Raw genomic sequence first — 19,558 nt, forward strand, 5'->3', positions numbered from 1 at the left:
CGTCACCCCTGCTGTCCTCCTGGGTCCCTGGCTTGGCACCTGCTGAAGCTTTCCCCCTTCTTCACCGTCCCGGCTGGTGAGAACACTGCTCTGGTACTGGCTCCAGCTTACTAACTGTAGTCTCTGGTAACAAGGTGGATGGTCCATTAGTGGTGACAGATTCCCCTCAGGCTTCTGGCCTAGCAGCCCCGGGCGACATAACACACGTCCACCCGGACAGCCGTCCAGGTGGCACAGAACCCCGATCACCTGACTCCAGCCAAATAAATAGGCTCTCCCAGCAAGCCAAGGGACCAAAGAAACCCTTGCCAATTGTCTGAGACACCCCATCCATCCATAGTCTGACCTTGCTACACCCTTGTAAATCTAATGCCACCAGCAAGCGCCACCTAGTGACAGAAGATAAAAGGTACAGCAATCCAGAGTTAGAGAGGAATCAGTGGATCTTCTAACAATCAGCCAGGATGATTAATACCTGACAAACTAAATTTATTAGCAATCCTGCCTAAACACCAGGGTGCTACATCCTCCCCCTGCCTAGGAAACTACGTCTTGGAGTTTGCAAGAAATTATTTGAACTCTCAAACCTGAGAATGAATGTCCTGGAGAAAACTGGGATGGGTGGGGAGAAAATGGGAAAGGAAACAGCAATAGAACATGTGGCATACAACATGACATAAACAACAGTATACATACATATAGGCAAGTGGCAGTTCACACAAGGACAGATAAATAGCAGATAATATATACAATTTTAGGTGTGGCGTACCACCCAAACAATGATGGGAAAAATGCAAACAGTAGCCTTATCCTAACTTTCTATCTACTATATACAGAAGTAAGAAATATCAAATGTTAGCATTGTTATCCATGTTGGAGTCACTGTCTCTCCTTGTCTTATGCCGTGTACACATGAGCGGACTTTTCGACGGACTGGGTCCAACAGTCTTTCCGACAGACTTTGCAGCGTAGGTCCGCCGGACTTTCAAATGAACGGACTTGGACACACACGATCACACCAAAGTCCGACGGATTCGTACGTGATGACGTACAACCGCACTAAAATAAGGGAGTTGATAGCCAGTAGCCAATAGCTGCCCTAGTGTCGGTTTTAGTTCATCAGACTAGCATACAGACGAGCGGATTTTTCGACCGGACTCGAGTCCGTCGGAAAGATTTGAAACATGTTTTATTTCTAGGTCCGTTGGACTTTTGGGAAAAATAAGTCCGCTGGAGCCCACACACGATCGAATTGTCCGACGGAGTCCAGTCCGCCGCACCAAGTCTGCCGGAAAGTCCGCTCGTGTGTACGCGGCATAAGGAAGACGCAATGGGTGCAGGAACACCTGAAAGAGAGAAATGGACAACATAGAAATACATCCTATCCCTACAATAACACAGTGCAATATATACATAGGTGAGTGTTGAGTAAATATCAGTTACCCTCAGCCGAGAGTAGTAAAGCAGTGTAAATACACCCTATGACATATCTACACATGAGTACAGATTAAACTGGGCCCCACCCCCTTTTCGAGGGTGACACCCCTTTTCCATAGCAAACCTAAAGAAACTTACTTAGCAATTCTTATTAATATTTGCATAATGTGAACAATGGCTCACTCAGACTGGCACTCTCACGCCACCTGGAGGCCAGCATATTCAGAACTGTCCTTGGGTACTTTTCAGCCCGTCATTCACATTTTAAGGTGAGAACTTGCCCTCTTTGCCACAGCTTATTCTACCTAACTAACTAAACACCCCAGTGTCTTTGGAGCCCCAAAGTCCATCAATCCTTCACTCAGGGTGGAACAACATTTCCCAGCAGTTTCCCTTCTTCATAGGTACGACTTCGGGGACAGAATGCATGGCTGCAGTCAAACAGAAATTTGCCATGCCATGGTACAAGGGACCGCACTTCCTGAAAGCGAATACCATCCAAAGATCCCCTTGCATGTGGAATCTCAGTCTGTCCACACAAGGCCTCCAGCCGGATACAACTTCTGTATAGGTAGGAGCGCTGTCTCCTATGGCAACAAATCTTGTAACAGTCACTAACGGTAGTTATACTTAACTATTGGCAGTACAGAATAGTTTTTCTCTTACACTACAGTCTCTCACTGTAGAATTTTACTCACTGAGCTCCCAATCTCTCACTGGACCTCCAGATTTATTCTCCACTAATTCTCCTGAGCTCTTCCACAGCTAGCATGCTGTTAACTCCTCAGGCGTCACCCCTACTATACTGCTGGGTTCCTAGCTTGGTACTTGATGCTCCTCAAGTGTCACCCCTGCTGTTCTGCTGGGTCCCTGGCTTGGCACCGCTGAAGCTTTCCCCCCTCTTCACTGTCCCTGGCTGGTGAGAAGACTGCTCTGGTACTGGCTGCAGCTTACTTACTGTAGTCTCCTGTAACAAGGTGGATGGCCCCTTAGTGGTGACAGCTTCCCTCTACCTCCAACCACAGCTTGTTCCCCATCCGCCTGAACCCTCATAACTCGGTTGGACGCCAATCAATCCTGCAGTCCCAACCCTACGCTGCTTCTCTTGCTCCTGGATAGGCCTCAGGCAGCCTAGCAGCCAGGTGTCCCCGGGATAGGCCTCAGGCTTCCGGCCTAGCAGCCCGGGGCGACATAACACACGTCCACCCAGACAGCCGTCCAGGTGGCACAGAACCCCAATCACCTGACTCCAGCTGAACAAATAAGCTCTCCCAGAAGGCCAAGGGACCAAAGAAACCCCTGCCAATTGGCTGAGACACCCCATCTATCCATAGTCTGACCTTGCTACACCCTTGTCAATCTAATGCCACCAGCTAGCGCCACCTAGTGAAAGAAGACAAAAGGTACAGCAATTCAGAGTTAAAGAGGAATCAGTGGATCTTCAACCAATCAATCAGCCAGCATGATTAATACCCGACAAACTAAATTTATTAGCAACCCTGCCTAAACACCAGGATGTTACAGACACTTTCTAATGCAGCTATAACTATGCAGGTGCCATAACTGCTTTTTTCTTAGTTTCAGTAATTATTTCTTTTTGTAAACAAGTTCTTACCCCCAAAAGAGCTGCAGAAGATCACAGAGCCGGCTGCCCACGGCTACACAAGGTTAAAAAATTCTATTACGTGACCATGCATCTCTTCTTCCTGGCTTCCTGAGAGTGGAGGGGTGGGGTTAGACACACAGTTTGCCTGTGTTCCATCGCCTGTGCAGCCTGGTGCAAGGTGCAGGTTGTGCTTGATCAGGGGGCATGTTCAAAAGTCAGGCTGTGATTGGGAGGGGTTGTGTGCCAGAGGCAGGCTTTGACTGGTCAGGGGTGTGGTGGCTGCATACAGGCATGCTGTGTGTCTGCACAGTGTCCTGTATCTCTGTATGGCCAGCCAAAGGATGAAAACTGAGCATACTAACACAGATCAGCTTCTGTACTTTCTGTGGTCCGTTTAGGAAGAATGACTGGAAGGGTCAAAGAAAAAAAATATTTAAAGTAACACATTTTAAGGGAAACACTAATTCAGCCTAGTTGCATTACTAAATGTAGAATAGGGACACATAGAAGGCACCTGGGTTAAAACTGAAAGAGTAAAATCAGGAAAGTAGGCAATATACTACCACTTATAAAGAGAAGTATGTAAATAAAAATGGTAATCAAAACTGCTCCAACAAATATAAAAATGGGGTAAAATACAAATGCATGAATACACCTAATAGAGCCGGTTTACTAAGTATGAAATACTTAGTTGAGATTTACTGTAAGTGTGACTGCAAGTGACAACTGAAGTCCACATGAATGAATGGGATTGCAAAGCATTTGACAATTATTTCTTGCTGGATCAGGGACAGGTGAGTATGTAGGTATGGGGTGGGAAGCAGCATGGTATGGAGACAATAACTTACACAGGTGGGTGCAATACGAACTTGTATTGAATCAAAACAGTAACAGTTCACAGCAAACCCCGGGGGATATCTAATCTAACCAGTTGGGTATACTCACAGTTCCAGTGGTGTGACAGGTGCATGTTCCAGCCGGAACAACAGCATCTGTTAGGGGGAGCAGAATGTGGCCTGGCTGTCTAGTGCCAGACTGGGAAGGTGTCCAGAAGAAATGCGATCCTACGCTTTTCTCCTCATCACCTTTCCTTAACAAATGGTGTACCTGTCCTTATTCTGTCCACTCGCAAAAAGTGCACCAACCCCAGGGGCCAGGACCTTAAATAGGCTCTGACTGACCCATGATGACTGCTTGAGTCACATGGGGGGGCAGCATCCAATGAGATAGCTTCCCCATGACTCAGGAAACCATAGAGGAACCTGGTTCCTCCTGACTTCCTTCCCAACAACAGTGCAGCTGTGGCGAGTGCCCCCTACCATGGAGAAAGTAGACTGCACGTGCCTACAATTATAAGCCTGAAGAGTAGTGGGGGGTGGTGGGAGGCTTAAAGTGTAAAAGCTTTATTTTAGTGCGCCCTCCATCCTAAGACACCCACCACCCCCCAATACTCTTCAGGGTTGGGCTTGTCAATGCCCATGCTTGTTATAAATACCAGAGCCCCAATGAGCAGTAGAGGTTCTGGCATATGAAAATTAAATGACAGGGTGTGAAGGTTAGAGCTGGGAAGGGACATGACTTAACTTTGACTTGAAGAGAAGTCAAGGTCAAGGACAATGGTTCATTTTGCATCCTTGACAAAGGATCCAAGGGGCTAGTTTTGAAATTTCCATTCATGTCATGCTTTACTAAATCACTAGTAAGCCCAAGCTTCTCATTAATTCTCACAGCATCATCACCCAAGAGGAAAATAGGTCTCAAACATATGAGTAGATAGACGGATGTAAAGAAAAACAGGACCTGGTTTACTGAGTAGGAAACTTAATTTCTTTGTAACTTTTTTCATGTCTCATAAAAAGCTGTGCAGTAGTAACAACCTAATAAAAATCTAGGCCATTACCAATATCACTGCACCTAAAGTTATTTATTTTATTGCAGTTCCAGCAAAATTGCTCAAGTACAGTCCATTGTGATGTATCTTAAAATACCGGTACACAAATGAAAGTTTCTCATTGTTTATGAAGTAGCCTGTTACAGATTGTCAAGGTGAAGTAAGTGCACTCACATCCAAGTTTTTATCAATACACTGGTCAATAAATGCAGAAATGCACATAAACCAATCAGAGGCATGGTCAAGTACATGCATTTGGCACATACCTCTTTGGAGCAGCTGCCAGGCTAAAGCCTGGTACACACGATCAGATTGTTGGCCAACAAAGAGTGAGACTTTTGTCCGAAGGGCGTGTGCCAGGAACTTGTCTTGCATACAAATGGAACACAATTGTCAGCCAACAAACACAAACGTTGTGACGTACTACGAGAAATTTCAGCTCTTGAGCGCCACCCTTTGGGCACCTTCTGCTAATGTTGTGTTTGGTGAGCATTGATTCTGAGCATGCATGTTTGTACTTTCAACTTTTGTGTGACTTGTGTACAGAAGATAGGAAAATCTAACAACAGACCGTTGTCCGCCAAAAATGTACTAGTCTGCCATCCAATATTTGTTGACGGAAAGTTGGACAACGATTTTCTGATGGAGCGTACTAACGTTTGGATTTTAGGCCAACAGTATGTCATCACACAATTCCCTGCCGAAAATCCAGTCATGTGTACGAGGCTTTAGGATGCACAGCACTCAGCTACTGTACACCCCAAATGTTTGCTTCCATCATTTGCATTGCTGGCAGATCAACAGGATTTTTTTTGTACTTGCAGGATCTTTAAAGAGATAAATCATGAGGAAATGTGCATATGTTGCATTGCAAAGATGTTCTGACTATATATTTGTTTGCCTTTATATATGATTTAGTGCTTTAAAAGATCAACCTTTTCATTTTATATTAACAATCCAAAAAATTGGAACACTGCATTAACATAGAAGGATGCAAGAAAGTTATAAATCACAAATAAAATGAGAATTGTTAACAGTTATGAAATAATATAGATTAAAATACAAAAATGTAAACATATCAAAAGTAGAATGATTTATGTATATTCCTGAATAGGAAACAATGAATAAACTTCTAGATATTATTGGACTCCAGGAATATATAATCTTGTGCTTGGTTGGTTGAAGAATTATATACAAATTGAAAGGAAATTAGGTATCAAATTCCACCTTCCTCCAATTCGGAATGAAGGGCTGGTGATTTGTATGTTAAGCTAATTTTCCAGCGCAGGTCAAACTAGCAGAGATGTTGAGACAAACGTAACTGCTGATCAGTATATTGCACAGAAATAAGTACAGTCTCATTGGATAGCTCAGCCTTTCTGTAGATGTGCTGTAGATTCGAGGGGGACATGCAAGGAAAATAAAAACCAGCATTTTTGCTTGCACATGATTGGATGATAAAATCAGCAGAGCTTCCACTCACTTCAGATCTTCCCCTCAGATCTACAGCGACTGCACTTCCAAGTGCACTTGCAGTGGGGGGGGGGATGACTTGGGAGGAGAGAGATAGGTGTTCATACTTAGTATGAACTCACAATCTCTCTCCTCTCCCCTGACAGAACCAGGATTTGTGTGTTTACACACACAGATCCTGGTTCTTGGTCTGTCACGAGCAATCGCGGGTGCCCGGCGGTCATCGAGCCTGCTGGGCACTCGCATCGGCTCCAGGCACATGTTGTGGGCGCGCGCCTCCTACAGCATCTTAAAGGGCCAACGTACAGCTACGACGGCTCGCCCAGGGGAGCCATTCTGCCGCAGTATAACTTAATAACTTAATAAATAGCAGCAATTCACTGAGACCAGAAAGTTATTTTAAGGGTTCCTTCACATTAAAAAAAAGTTGAGAAAGGTTGGGTTAACCTATTTAAAGTAGAACTATGGGCAAAACTTTTTTTTTCATTATGGGTGCCCATAATGTCAGAATCCTTCTAGCCCCACATAGCACCTTTCAGGTACTTCAACCACCTCCCTCTCTGTCACTCTCCTCTTTCAAAGCACACTGCATTCATCTTTTCACTCCAGTTTCTCTAAGGATAGCTGTGATCTACAGGCCTCCTGGACCAGTATCAACCTTTCTTGATGACTTCTCTGCCTGGCTACCCTACTTTTTTTTTTTCTGAAAGCCCCACAATCATTCTGGGTGACTTCAACATCCCTATTAATACTAACACTCCTGCAAACAGATGATACTAGAAGTATGAAAAAACATAGTCGTGCTGATGAGTGCCTGTGGCGTAAGACTAAGTCTCAGAAAGATTTCAACCAGTATAAATCTGCCCCCCAAAAAATACAATTCCAGCCTCCTCACTGTCAAGTAGACCTATTTTATCATTCTCATTAGCAACTTATCATCCCGTTCCCATCAACTCTTCTCTACCTTCAACTCTCTACTTCGTCCACCACTGCCTCCACCCACCAACTCACTCACTGCCCAGGAGATCGCCAATCACTTCAAACAGAAGATTGATACAATTCGCGAGGAGATCTCTACTGTTCAGATACCCTCCATGAGGTTTCGCCTAGGGTGTCAAAAAAACTTGCACCAGTCCTAGCTGTGAGAAAGGGCCCCGGCCAGGGTGAGGGGGCCCCTTCACGGTTTCTTGCACCAGGGCCCTGAAGTCTTGGCATACACTGTGTGCGAGCTTTTTGGAGGAAAGGCATACACGCCCCTCCACATAGGCAGAGGAACGAAGAACCATGCAGAGCTGTGCTGTGAATAGACAAGCTCTCTGCTAATCTCCCTTCCTGACACACATTTCCAGCTGTTTTTATCTCCTTTGTCTGAGAAATTGTCAGGGACTTAGGGCTTTGGAGAGAGATAAGTAAACAATACAGATCATGAATTGGGTTTACAACCACTTAGGGACATTTAAGACAGGTCATCAACCCTGTCCTCAAGGCCCACTAACAGCCCAGGTTTGCAAGATAACTGAAATACATCACAGGTGATATCATTTGCTACTCAGTGATTGCAGTATTCTAGTCTGTATCTCCCCAAGGTAATACATAAAACCTGGCCTGTTAGTGGGCCCTGAGGACAGGGTTGATGACCACTGATTTAAGACATTGAGATAGAGAAGGGAAATCCACTAAAGGATAGTTATATGCAAGTCAAGAGCCAAGTATTACAATGTATCTAGAAATCTACTGTAGACAGACATAAGGAAAAAATAGTGTTCTGTGCTAGGACAGAGCAGAGTATTTTTCAACATGGCAGGCGCTAAGAGTGAATTTTAAATTGCATTGTAACATTAATCTGGACACCGACAGGCTCAGCATGAAACATGTTACCTTATCTAATTAGCAAGTTGCTGCATGTCCAAGTACTCTTGTATGGATGACAGATTCCCTTTAAAGACTCTTCTTGATTAACAATCTGTCTTCTTGTCTGGCTCCTACAGAAGGGGTTTTATGTGACAGTGTTTTCCCAGTTCTCTGCTATATATATTCAGTTGTGTGAAAAGGTAACAGTACTTAAATAGGAAATTGCAAACAAAACCTTTTTTTTATTTTTTATTTTATTTATTTGTTTTTTTGATAGAGTGGTTAAGGGCTAGCGCACTGATTGGGTCCCAAATGAGGAAATTTCCCTCAACTTCCTGTCTTGGCAACAAAGACGGATCTCTCCACTGAGGACCACAGTTAAAATAAAAAAACTGACAAAGATATTTAATCTGGCCATACAGTGATCGAAAATGACTTCTGTCAAAGGCACAATAAAAACCACATTTAAATGCTCACTTAATATACACTGCGCAAAATTATAAACGCCACACTTTTGTGTTTGCCCCTATCTATCATGAGCTGAACTCTACGACTTTTTCTATGTACACAAAAGGCCTATTTCTCTCTAATATTGTTCACAAATCTGTCTAAATCTGTGTTAGTGAGCACTTCTCCTTTGCCGAGATAATCCATCCACCTCACAGGTGTGGCATATCCAGATGCTGATTAGACAGCATGATTATTGCACAAGTGTGCCTTAGGCTGGCCACAATAAAAGGCCACTCTAAAATGTGCAGTTTTAATAAACTGGGGGGGGGGGGGGCAAAATGTTATATGTTGGTCTCACCTGTTTACTGAAAGGAGAAAAAGAAAAACCAATTTACTGACCAGACTGTAGGTAAATTATGCTGGGATGGTGGAGAACATAAATAGCAATCAATTAAAGGTTATAAAGACAAACTCATTTGTCTGACAAATGTACCCTCCTACCTGTCAATTAAGGACAGAAAACTATCATCAACTGTATCCCAACAATAACCCAACAACAGGAGGTACAAGATGAGCTCACAAGTAAACTAAACTGGAGCATTTCCCCTGCAGTGCCCCCTAGTGGCAGAAATGCAGATTTCTCTTGAGAACTGCACTGAGAAATACAGTGTTGCTTAAAGCAGAGTTCCACCCACCCCTGCAAAAATAAAAGCTAGCAGCTACACATACTGCAGCTGCTGACTTTTAATAATAGGACACTTACCTGTCCTGGAGTCCAGTGATGTTGGCACCGCAGCTGATGTTGCCATCAGCTGTAGGGTGTTGCCGCCACCCTTGGCGGTAAGGGAACACGGCAGTGAAGCATTACGGTTTCATGCCGGGTCCCTACTGCGCTTGCGCGAGGCTCCGCTCCTCTCTCCTACTGGCCCGGCGGTGGGGGAAGGAGGAGGGAGCCAAGCCACTGACGTAATTGGCCACGGCCCAGTCTCCCGGAAATGGGGATGGGTACCTGTCAAAGACAGATATCCGCTCCCCTCTCCCCCCCTAAAGGTGCCAAATGTGGCACTGGAGGGGGGGGGGAGGAGACAAATGAGTGGAAGTTCCACTTTTGGGTGAAATTCAGCTTTAAACTGTATTCCAAGATTTGCTTGTCTTCAGCTGACAGAACCTGCAATAATGTAAGACTTTACATAAAGGTCTTCATGTTATATAGTTTGAATACCATGTCATAGATACATTATTTATCATTGTAAAAGAACACATGACACACTTCTTTCTATTCTTTTTTTTTTTTGTTCCAGTGTTTTCCAGTTTCTTTTTGCGGGCCTTCCCATCTTTACACTCACCCCTACCACATACAATGCAAGGTTAATAGTCCTTAATAGTACATGATAACACAGAGGTACCAACCGCATACCAGAGCTTCATGGAGAAAAGTTGAACCCAGAGCTGACCAGAATGGGGCTGAAGGTAGGTAATCCTGCCTGTTCCTCTACCACCTAGATATAGTGAGCATTTAACCCCTGTAGTGCGTGGGGGCCTCACTTTAAAGGTTAGACTTTTCATTCCTGAAGTTGGGCTATAAGTGTTGTATAAAGCGAGGAAGGATTAGAACTCCTGTATGTATTCTTAACGTTCCCGAGTACAGCCGCGCACAGCCATTCACTTTCATGGTGGAGGAAATATGCTGGAATTTTCATTGCACAGGCTCAGGCTCCCATGTGTGAGAGGCCAAATCTTTTTTGAGTCACTGACCTGGAAGAAGCATGCAACAAGTGAAATCAGAGCTCCTGATCTGCATGTTTAGTCATTGACCCAGAAAGCCTTGAAACAATGACATTAGTGTGACAGCCAAGCAATTGGCATTTTTAGATGAAGCCAGCAGCGGAAGCCTGAATATTTCTGCTTGTTCAGATTTCCAAGGACAATAAGAACAATTTTCTGAGACCAACCTGATTGCATTTGCAACTTGTCTCTGTCTTAAAAGAGGTTATAAACTAACAAATTAAAACATTCCACTTGAAATTGAAAGGATGCCCCTGTGGACATCTCTACACCAAAAATCAACCATACCAGAGTTTTGGAAAAAGTGCAAAATGATTAATCAGTTGATTTTATCTGTTAGCCTTGCACAAAGTTTTTTCCACCAACTTTATTTTGAGAAGTCCCTCCTACCTGTTTAATCCAGAACATTTGAGGTCTGGCTATTTTTTTATTTTGTGTTTTCTGTATGGTAAAAGTATGTTTCCACTATAAACATAGACATGTGTCATTGGTGAGCAATTCATTCCCCAAGTCATCTATACGCAAAATGAATTCTAAAATATTTATTGTTGAACAGCGCCACCTGGTGACTATCTAGGGATTTGTAGGAATACAGCATTATGATGAGCGCAATGGTAATTTCATCTGATAGCTTTGGGATAACACGTAAAAAAAGTTGCATATCCTGTTACTGTAACAGATGTTCTACTTTACCAAATATATTACGACTATTTATAATATGCTTTACAGTGCCTGGCACAGACTATAAAAAAAAAACACAACATTTTGGCAATCTGTATCCGATAACGCTTTTGCTTCATTTATGTGCTCATCCTGTTAAAAAGATGCTGGCTCTTGTCAAGTACAACTAGTTTTAAAACTGCCTTGGTGACAGTAAGCTTCATTATACTCTCTATATATACTGTTTACATCAACCCAGCTTGCTTCCATGCCTGTAGGCAGGTGCCTGCTTGGGGGGTACACACCTCACCATGATCTATCTATCTCATGTTGTCACTGTTTTTTATTGATTAAAATATGTTTTCATGAATTCTTGTCTATTTGGCTGTCCATGAGTCCTTGTCCTCTTCCTGCGTGATCGGCAGGCACGCAGGAACACTGTCTGGATAAAGGGGGCCTTGAGAGGTAAGAAAGTCCTCCTCTTCCTCCCTCTGTTCTGCCTCAATTGCCCTGTCCATTATTCCACGCAGCGTGTGCTCCAACAGGTGGACAAGAGGGACAGTGTCACTGATGCATGCACTGTCACTGCCCACCATCCTCGTGGCCTCCTCAAATGGTGACAGGACAGTGCATGCATCCCTGATCATAGCCCACTGGCGTGGGGAAAAAAAAACAAGCTCCCCTGACCCTGTCCTGGTGCCATAGTCGCATAGGTACTCATTGATGGCCCTCTGCTGCGTGTGCAGCCGCTGCAGCATGGCCAACATTGAGTTCCACCTGGTGGGCATGTCACAGATTAGGTGGTTCTTGGGCAGGTTAAATTCCTTTTGGAGGTCAGCCAGCTAAACACTGGCATTGTATGACTTGGGGAAATGCACAGACTTTCCTGGCCTGCCTCAGGACATCCTGTAAGCCCGGGTACCTGCCCAAGAACCGCTGCACCACCAAGTGAGCCAAACAGGGCACATGGGTCAGTTGTTCCTGTTGGAGGGTGGAGAGGCGGTTGGTGCCATTGTCGCAAACTACCATACCTGGCTTAAGCTGGGGTGGCGTCAACCACCTCTGAACTTGCCCCTGCAGAGCTGACAGAATCTCTGCCCCAGTGTGGCTCCTGTCCCCCAAGCACACCAGCTCAAGCACCGCATGGCATCTTTTGGCCTGCGTGCTTGAGTAGCCCCTTGAACACCTACGGAGCACCGCTGGTTCCAAGGACAAATCAGCACAGGAAGAGGCCATGGAGGAAGAAGAAGAGGAGGGGGTGGAGGAGAGAGGTGTGGCAGAATCACCACTAGTAGAATTTTGGAGGCGTGGTGGCGGAACAACCTCCAAAACTACTGCACCCTGTCCTGCATCCTTCCCAGCTGCCAGAAGTGTCACCCAGTGCGCGGTGAAAGATAGGTAACATCCCTGTCCATGCCTGCTGGACCATGAGTCAGCAGTAATATGCACTCTACCGCTGACCGCCCTGTCCAGCTCGGCCAAGACATTGCCTTCCACATGCCGGTAGAGAGCCGGAATTGCCTTCCATGAGAAAAAGTGGCGTTTGGGAACCTGCCACTGAGGAACCTCATATTCCACAAACTCACGGAAGGGGGCAGAGTTTACCAACTGAAAAGGCAGCAGTTGAAGTGCTAGCAATTTAGCTAAGCTAGCATTCAACCGCTGGGCATGTGGATGGCTGGGAGCGAACTTCTTTCGTCGGTGCAGCATTTGGGGCAGGGAAATTTGCCTGGTACAATCTGATGTCAGTGTACCGAAAGCAGATTGCCCGCAAGTACTTGACTGTGACACACCTAATTCTACACCATCATTCCTCTCAGTGCAGGTTTCAGAGAGGACTGAAGGTATAGTGGGGTTGGAGATCCCAGCTGATGAGGAGCAAGGAGAGGTCCGCTTTGTTCTTTGGTGTGGGTCTTTTAGGTACGCTTGCCAACTAACTGCATGGCAGGTCGACATATGTCTGGTCAGGAATGTGGTGCACAAGCGGGTGATGTTTTGGCCACGTGAGATATGCTTGAGACATATGTTGCAAATAGCAGCGGTGGGATCTGATGCACTCGTCTCAAAAAAGGCTCACACCAAAGAACTTTTGGAATAACGCACAGAGACAGCAGCGCCCTGCACATGAGGAGCTCTGCGGTGTGATGCAGTCGTTGTTCTGCCCTTAAGCTGGCCCCTGGAGGGCATCCTGCCTTGTTGGAGATGTGCCTCCTCCTCCTCTCTCCTATCAGGCACCCACGTGGAGTCAGTGACCTCATCATCCTATCCCTCCTCATCACTGGAGCAAAGCTGGCAGTATGCTGCAGCTGGGGGAACATGACTGCCAGATTTCTGTCCTTCTTGGGCACCCCCTCTCTCTGGGTTCACATTACTGCCTTCCTCTAGCTGGGTACCATCATCGGAGCCTTCAAAATGCTGGGCATCCTCCTGGAGCATGTACCAAACACTGTGGTCAAACAGTTCGGGAAACTCCTCAGGAGGACATGGTGGGGCTAGGGAAGGAGTGACTGATGCCATTGAGCTGAGGGAAGAGGCCGCGTTGGCAGCTGCTTTGCCAGACAAAGTACCCTGAGCCTGGGTGAGAGAGGATGAGGAGGACAACGACGGCTTGGTCATCCACTCTACCAAGTCTTCCGCATGTGGCGGCTCAACACGGCCAGCTGCCGAAAAAAAGGACAAGCGTGTCCCACGGCCACGTGCTGATGAGGATGCACCATCTCCACGACCAGCACTGTTGCCTCTAGACACAGAGCCTGCTTGCAATCTTTTATTGACTTGTGACTGTCTGCCTCTCCTTGTTGGCCTTCCAGACATAATAATGGCCTGCAGTGAGATGTAGCTGCACAAAGCTGGATGTATATATATACTGATACTGCAGCTAGTAGAATCAACTGCCTGCCTGTAGTATTATTAGTATGAGAACACCAGCAATTGTCTTCAGGTAGCTTTAGGTGCACACTGTGCAGAGGACACAGTACACTAACTGTAAATACTGCAGCTGCCTGCCTGTGGTACTAATATGATCAGAAGAACACCAGCAATTTTCTTTAGGTAGCTTTAGGTGCACACTGTGCAGAGGACACAGTACACTAACTGTAAATACTGCAGCTGCCTGCCTGTGGTATTAATAGGATCAGAACAACAGCAATTGTCTTCAGGTAGCTTTAGGTGCACACCGTGCAGAGGACACAGTACACTAACTGTAAATACTGCAGCTGCCTGACTGTGGTATTAATAGGAATAGAACAACAGCAATTGTTTTCAGGTAGCTTTAGGTGCACACTGTGCAGAGGACACAGTACACTAACTGTAAATACTGCAGCTGCCTGCCTGTGGTACTAATAGGATCAGAAGAACACCACCAATTTTCTTCAGGTAGCTTTGGGTGCACACTGTGCAGAGGACACAGTACACTAACTGTAAATACTGCAGCTGCCTGACCTTTGTATCAATAGGATCAGAACAACAGCAATTGTCTTCAGGTAGCTTTAGGTGCACACTGTGCAGAGGACACAGTACACTAACTGTAAATACTGCAGCTGCCTACCTGTGGTACTAATAGGATCAGAAGAACACCATCAATTTTCTTCAGGTAGCTTTAGGTGCACACTGTGCAAAGGACACAGTACACTAACTGTAAATACTGTAAAAACACCTGCCTGCCTGTCAGTAGGAAGAGAATAACAGGAATGGATATCTAGCTAAACTGAATACAGTGTGTATGTGTATATATATATATATATATATATATATATATATATATATATATACATATATATATATTATACACAATACACTAAGTGCAGTTAACTGACTTGCCTGCCTACTCTAACTTAAATCAAATGACACTGTCTCTGTCTATGTCTCTCTGCCGCAACAGACTACACAAGGCCGCCACGCAGGCGGCCTTATATAGTGTGGGGCGTGTACTAAACCCCCGTGCCATAATTGGCTAAAGCCACCCTGGCTTTGGCCAATTACGGCTCTCTGTACAGACGGCGCTTTGATTGGCTAAACATGCGGGTCATAGTGCATGCATGGCCAATCATCAGCCAACAATGCACTGCGATGGCTCCGTGAATTATGGGCCGTGACGCGCCACTCGAATTTGGTGCGAACGACCCATAACGTTTGCAATTCAACGAACGGTCGAACAGGCGATGTTCGAGTTGAACATGGGTTTGACTCAAACTCGAAGCTCATCCCAAGCCATGAGTAACTGAAATTATTTTGGGTGTTAAATCAGCCAGCAGAAAGCGGTGGTGACTTGGCACGGGTGACAGAAGGCCCTGGTAAGGAGGATGTTTGCAAGCTTAATGTACTCCCTAGGGATCGGTGCCCCACATACAGGGACTGATATTGTGCCACAAGGTATCCTATGGACCTAGCCTGAGACGTCATGGCACAGAAGAGGAAAAGTGAGTGAGAGGCCTCAGGAATGGAGAAGCTCGGAAACATGTGAAGAGACGATCTCTGATATCAGAGAGAAGCCCTATGTTGTCACTGGGAGCGAGGTGACATGTCGAGCTGTGCTGGTGGACAGGTGTGCAGACTCCATGGTACCCTCTCAGAGTGTTGCATCCATTGGGAGAAGTAAGAGTGCAGTTAGTGTAAAGTAAAGTGTAAATAATTGAGAAGTGCATCGTACACAAAGGGTTAACTGTGCAAGTCAAGTCTGCTCACTTCCAAGTTGGAGTTCCGCCTTAATGCTGTTTTTTTGTGACTGCGGCCTCCGCCTGTGAGTTCAGGCATTAGCAAGAGTTGTTCTTGTGTCCCTGATTGGGTGTGTTAAGCCCGGCCACATGCCCTTCCTGGTACAAGCCACTGAAATAATTTCTTACAATATGATCATGCACCTCCATTAAACCTTTCATCTTGCCGAATTTTGTCTGGTGGTTACACTACAGGTGAGGTAATCATCTGTGAAGAAAACCTGCTGATGGTCCCTGGTCCTTTGGGGCCCATTAAATGATTTTCATTGTGTTCAGCTCATATCCAAGTTCATTTGGTCAGGCCTCTAGGACCCAGGGCAGATGTTGGGCCTGCTCCCATTTTTACTGTCCCAAGCTCTTAACTCAATATCTTCATCACCACCAGGGTCACTTTTCTACTAGTACAAACAAATGGCAATCACCAAAACTGGCCTTTGCAGCAAGGATCACATGGAAAAAACGACAAACAAAAATTGCCAGCTCACTTGCCAGCCTGCAACAAACCTAACTGACCCTGTCCAACAGTTCACATTATTTGCACACATTTGCAAATACATGCGTAAGCTGCAGAGACCACGTAACGGCACCCCAGTGTTCTGCAGTCCTAACAATTTTGAGAGTCTCCAAAGTTGGATCACACATATAATAATGGATAGGTTAAGGGCAGGTATGCCTGGAGAGAGCCCACCCCTCCTTAAAGGTATAGGAACATATGGGACACCCAGCAATAGCACAATGGCAGCAAAGGTATCCAGTGTGTCCCCTATTAAATTCACCAACAGTACAAATAAATGGCAATGGGGGTGCCTTGGTGTGGCCTCTACAGCATACGTATATACATGGACAAGTCTGGTGTGTCATTGTAGTACTGGTTCCCTCTATGTGGACATGTCTGCTGTGTCTCAGTGTTGTACTGGTTCCCTCTCTGTGGACATGTCTGTGGTGTGTCGGTATTGCACTGGTTCCATTTCTGTGGACGTCTTTTGTGTGTCAGTGTGACACTGATTCCTTCTCTGTGGACATGTCTGTTCTGGTTCTTCCCTAAAAATACAGAGGCTGCTCACCACCACAAGCACCAGTTTATTCCCACTGGTTCCAGTAACACAGTCTAGGGGATGTCTTTTTAAGACCTGTTGCTTGAAGAAACTTTAACAGGAGAGGGGTTAGGGCATAGGATACTCCAAAACGATTAGCATCTAGCAATTAGAGGACAATCTTCTCCTTGGACAAACATGAATGTTGGACCATCTAAATCCCCACAGCTGGAGACCACGATGTAACTTTCTGAACATGCTAAGATGTCAAAACTGAGGACCATGAGTCGAGTTTCTGAGTAGTCTAAGACCTCACAGACCATAAGGCAAGTTTTTTGGCATCTGGTTATTTTGTGCCTATGCACAACTACTGGTAGCCAATGCAAGTTTCAAAACACTGCACAGTCATAGAGAACAGTTTAGGGTCTTTACTCACAAGTCTCCAGGCCAGCTGTCACCTTCCAGCTTCCTCTGGACAAAGTCTAGTTTGTGAGATAGTCCTTTTTCAAACCAGAGCTCTTATGGTGAGGTCCTGCAATTAGCATCTAGGAAGATTCATCCAAGCCCTTAGCCCTGACCCCCCTAAGCCTCTAGAACAGCTGCACAGTCCATGAGCTGCCTGAGAGCAGCAGCACCTCAAGCTCTGGAACCCTCCTGGGGAGGGAGAACCCAGCTCTCCAGTGCTTAAGATTATTTATCACTTTTCCGGCCACCTACTGGACAGGGATTGGCTGGAGCATGATGCATATTCAGGCTGGGTATTTGGATCTCTCTCCCTAAGCTCTGGAAGCTTCTTCCAGAGGCGGATGGGGGTGGGGTCAATCAAACTCCGGGTCTGTAAAATCCTGAACAGACCAGGACAAACAATCACTGCTCCCTTGATTGAAGAAGTAGCCAAAAACTAAATTTACCTAGCATCCTGCACTAGGAGGGTGCTACATGTGTCCATGTTGTACTGGTCCCTCTCTGGACATGTCTGTGGTGTGTCAGTGCTGTACTTGTTCCCTCTCTTTGGACATATCTGTGGTGTGCCAGTGTTGTACTTGTCCCCTTTCTTTAGACATATCTGTGGTGTGTCAGTGCTGTACTTGTTCCCGCTCTTTAGACATACACTATGTTACCAAAAGTATTGGGACACCTGCCTTTACACGCACATGAACTTTAATGGCATCCCAATCTTAGTCCGTAGGGTTCAATATTGCGTTGGCCCACCCTTTGCAGCTATAACAGCCTCAACTTTTCTGGGAAGGCTATCCACAAGGTTTAGCAGTGGGTCTATGGGAATGTTTGACCATTCTTCCAGAAGCGCATTTGTAAGGTCAGGCAGTGATGTTGGACGAAAAGGCCTGGCTCACATTCTCCGCTCTAATTCATTCCAAAGGAGATCAGGACTCTGTGCAGGCCAGTCAAGTTCTTCCACCCCAAACGCACTCCTCTTTATGGACCTTGCTTCACTGCCAGTTTCCTATTGCGCACGCGCGAGCGCTCTGTGAATGGCCCCGTGGTTTTCTGGGAACACACACAGTTCCCAGAAGGCAACAGGGCCGCTCACCGAGGAGCAGGACACACCACGGAATAGGAAGAGGCAGATTAGGAAGACTGCTAGCAACAAGGGTTCAGATAAGTTTAAACATTTTTTTTTCAAATGTTTTTTTTTTAATTTCTTTTACGATTATTTCATTTTTTTTTATTTTAGGGTGGCCCTCCACTTTAAATAGTGCACAGAGTTTTTCTGTCAGATATGGCATAAGTAACAAACATAGTTCAGAGTCAACACTGAGCAGTGCAGAGAGTTCAGAGATTATGATTAACCACTTCAATACTGGGCACTTTCGCCCCTTCCTGCCCAGGGCAATTTTGAGCTTTCAGTGCTGTCGCACTTTGAATGACAATTGCGCGGTCATACAACACTGTACCCAAACTAAATTTTTATCATTTTCTTCCCACAAATAGAGCTTTCTTTTGATGGTAATTGATCACCTCTGCGGTTTTTATTTTTTGCTAAACAAACTAAAAAAGACTGAAATTTTTGAAAAAAAATACGTTTTTCTTTGTTTCTGTTATAAAATGTTGTTTTCTCCTTCACTGAAGGGCACTGATGAGTCAGCGCTGATGGGCACTGATGAGGCACACTGATGGGCACTTATGAGTTGGCACCGATAAGGTGGCACTGATGGGCACTGATGAGGAGGCACTGATATGTAGAAGTGATGGGCACTGATAGGCGCACTGTGATAGACACTGATTGGCACTATAATAAGCACTGAATGGCACTTCATTGGGCACTGGCAGGGAGTTATGATGGGGCACTGACTGGGCACCGATTGGCAGCTTATTTGTACATTTGATGGGGGCTGTGCTGATAATCATTGTGCTGACGCCCAGTCAGGATAACAGAACCACTTCCTGGCCGTCATTCTGTTATAGGCCGGGTGGGAAGTGGTTATGTAACACACAGTTCAGAATCAGGATTAAGTAACACAGAGAGTTTAGGGGTCAGTATTAAAGGGGTTGTAAAGGTAAAAATTTTTTCACCTTAATGCATTCTATGCATTAAGGTGAAAAAACTTTTGACAGTACCGCCGCCCCCAGCCCCCCCGTTTTACTTACCTGACGCCTCGAATCTTCGCTGCTCGTCCTTGTCATCTTCATTGCAGCT

The sequence above is a fragment of the Aquarana catesbeiana genome, linkage group LG04 (genome assembly GCF_042186555.1).
Source record: "Aquarana catesbeiana isolate 2022-GZ linkage group LG04, ASM4218655v1, whole genome shotgun sequence".
Taxonomy (NCBI): Eukaryota; Metazoa; Chordata; class Amphibia; order Anura; family Ranidae; genus Aquarana; species Aquarana catesbeiana.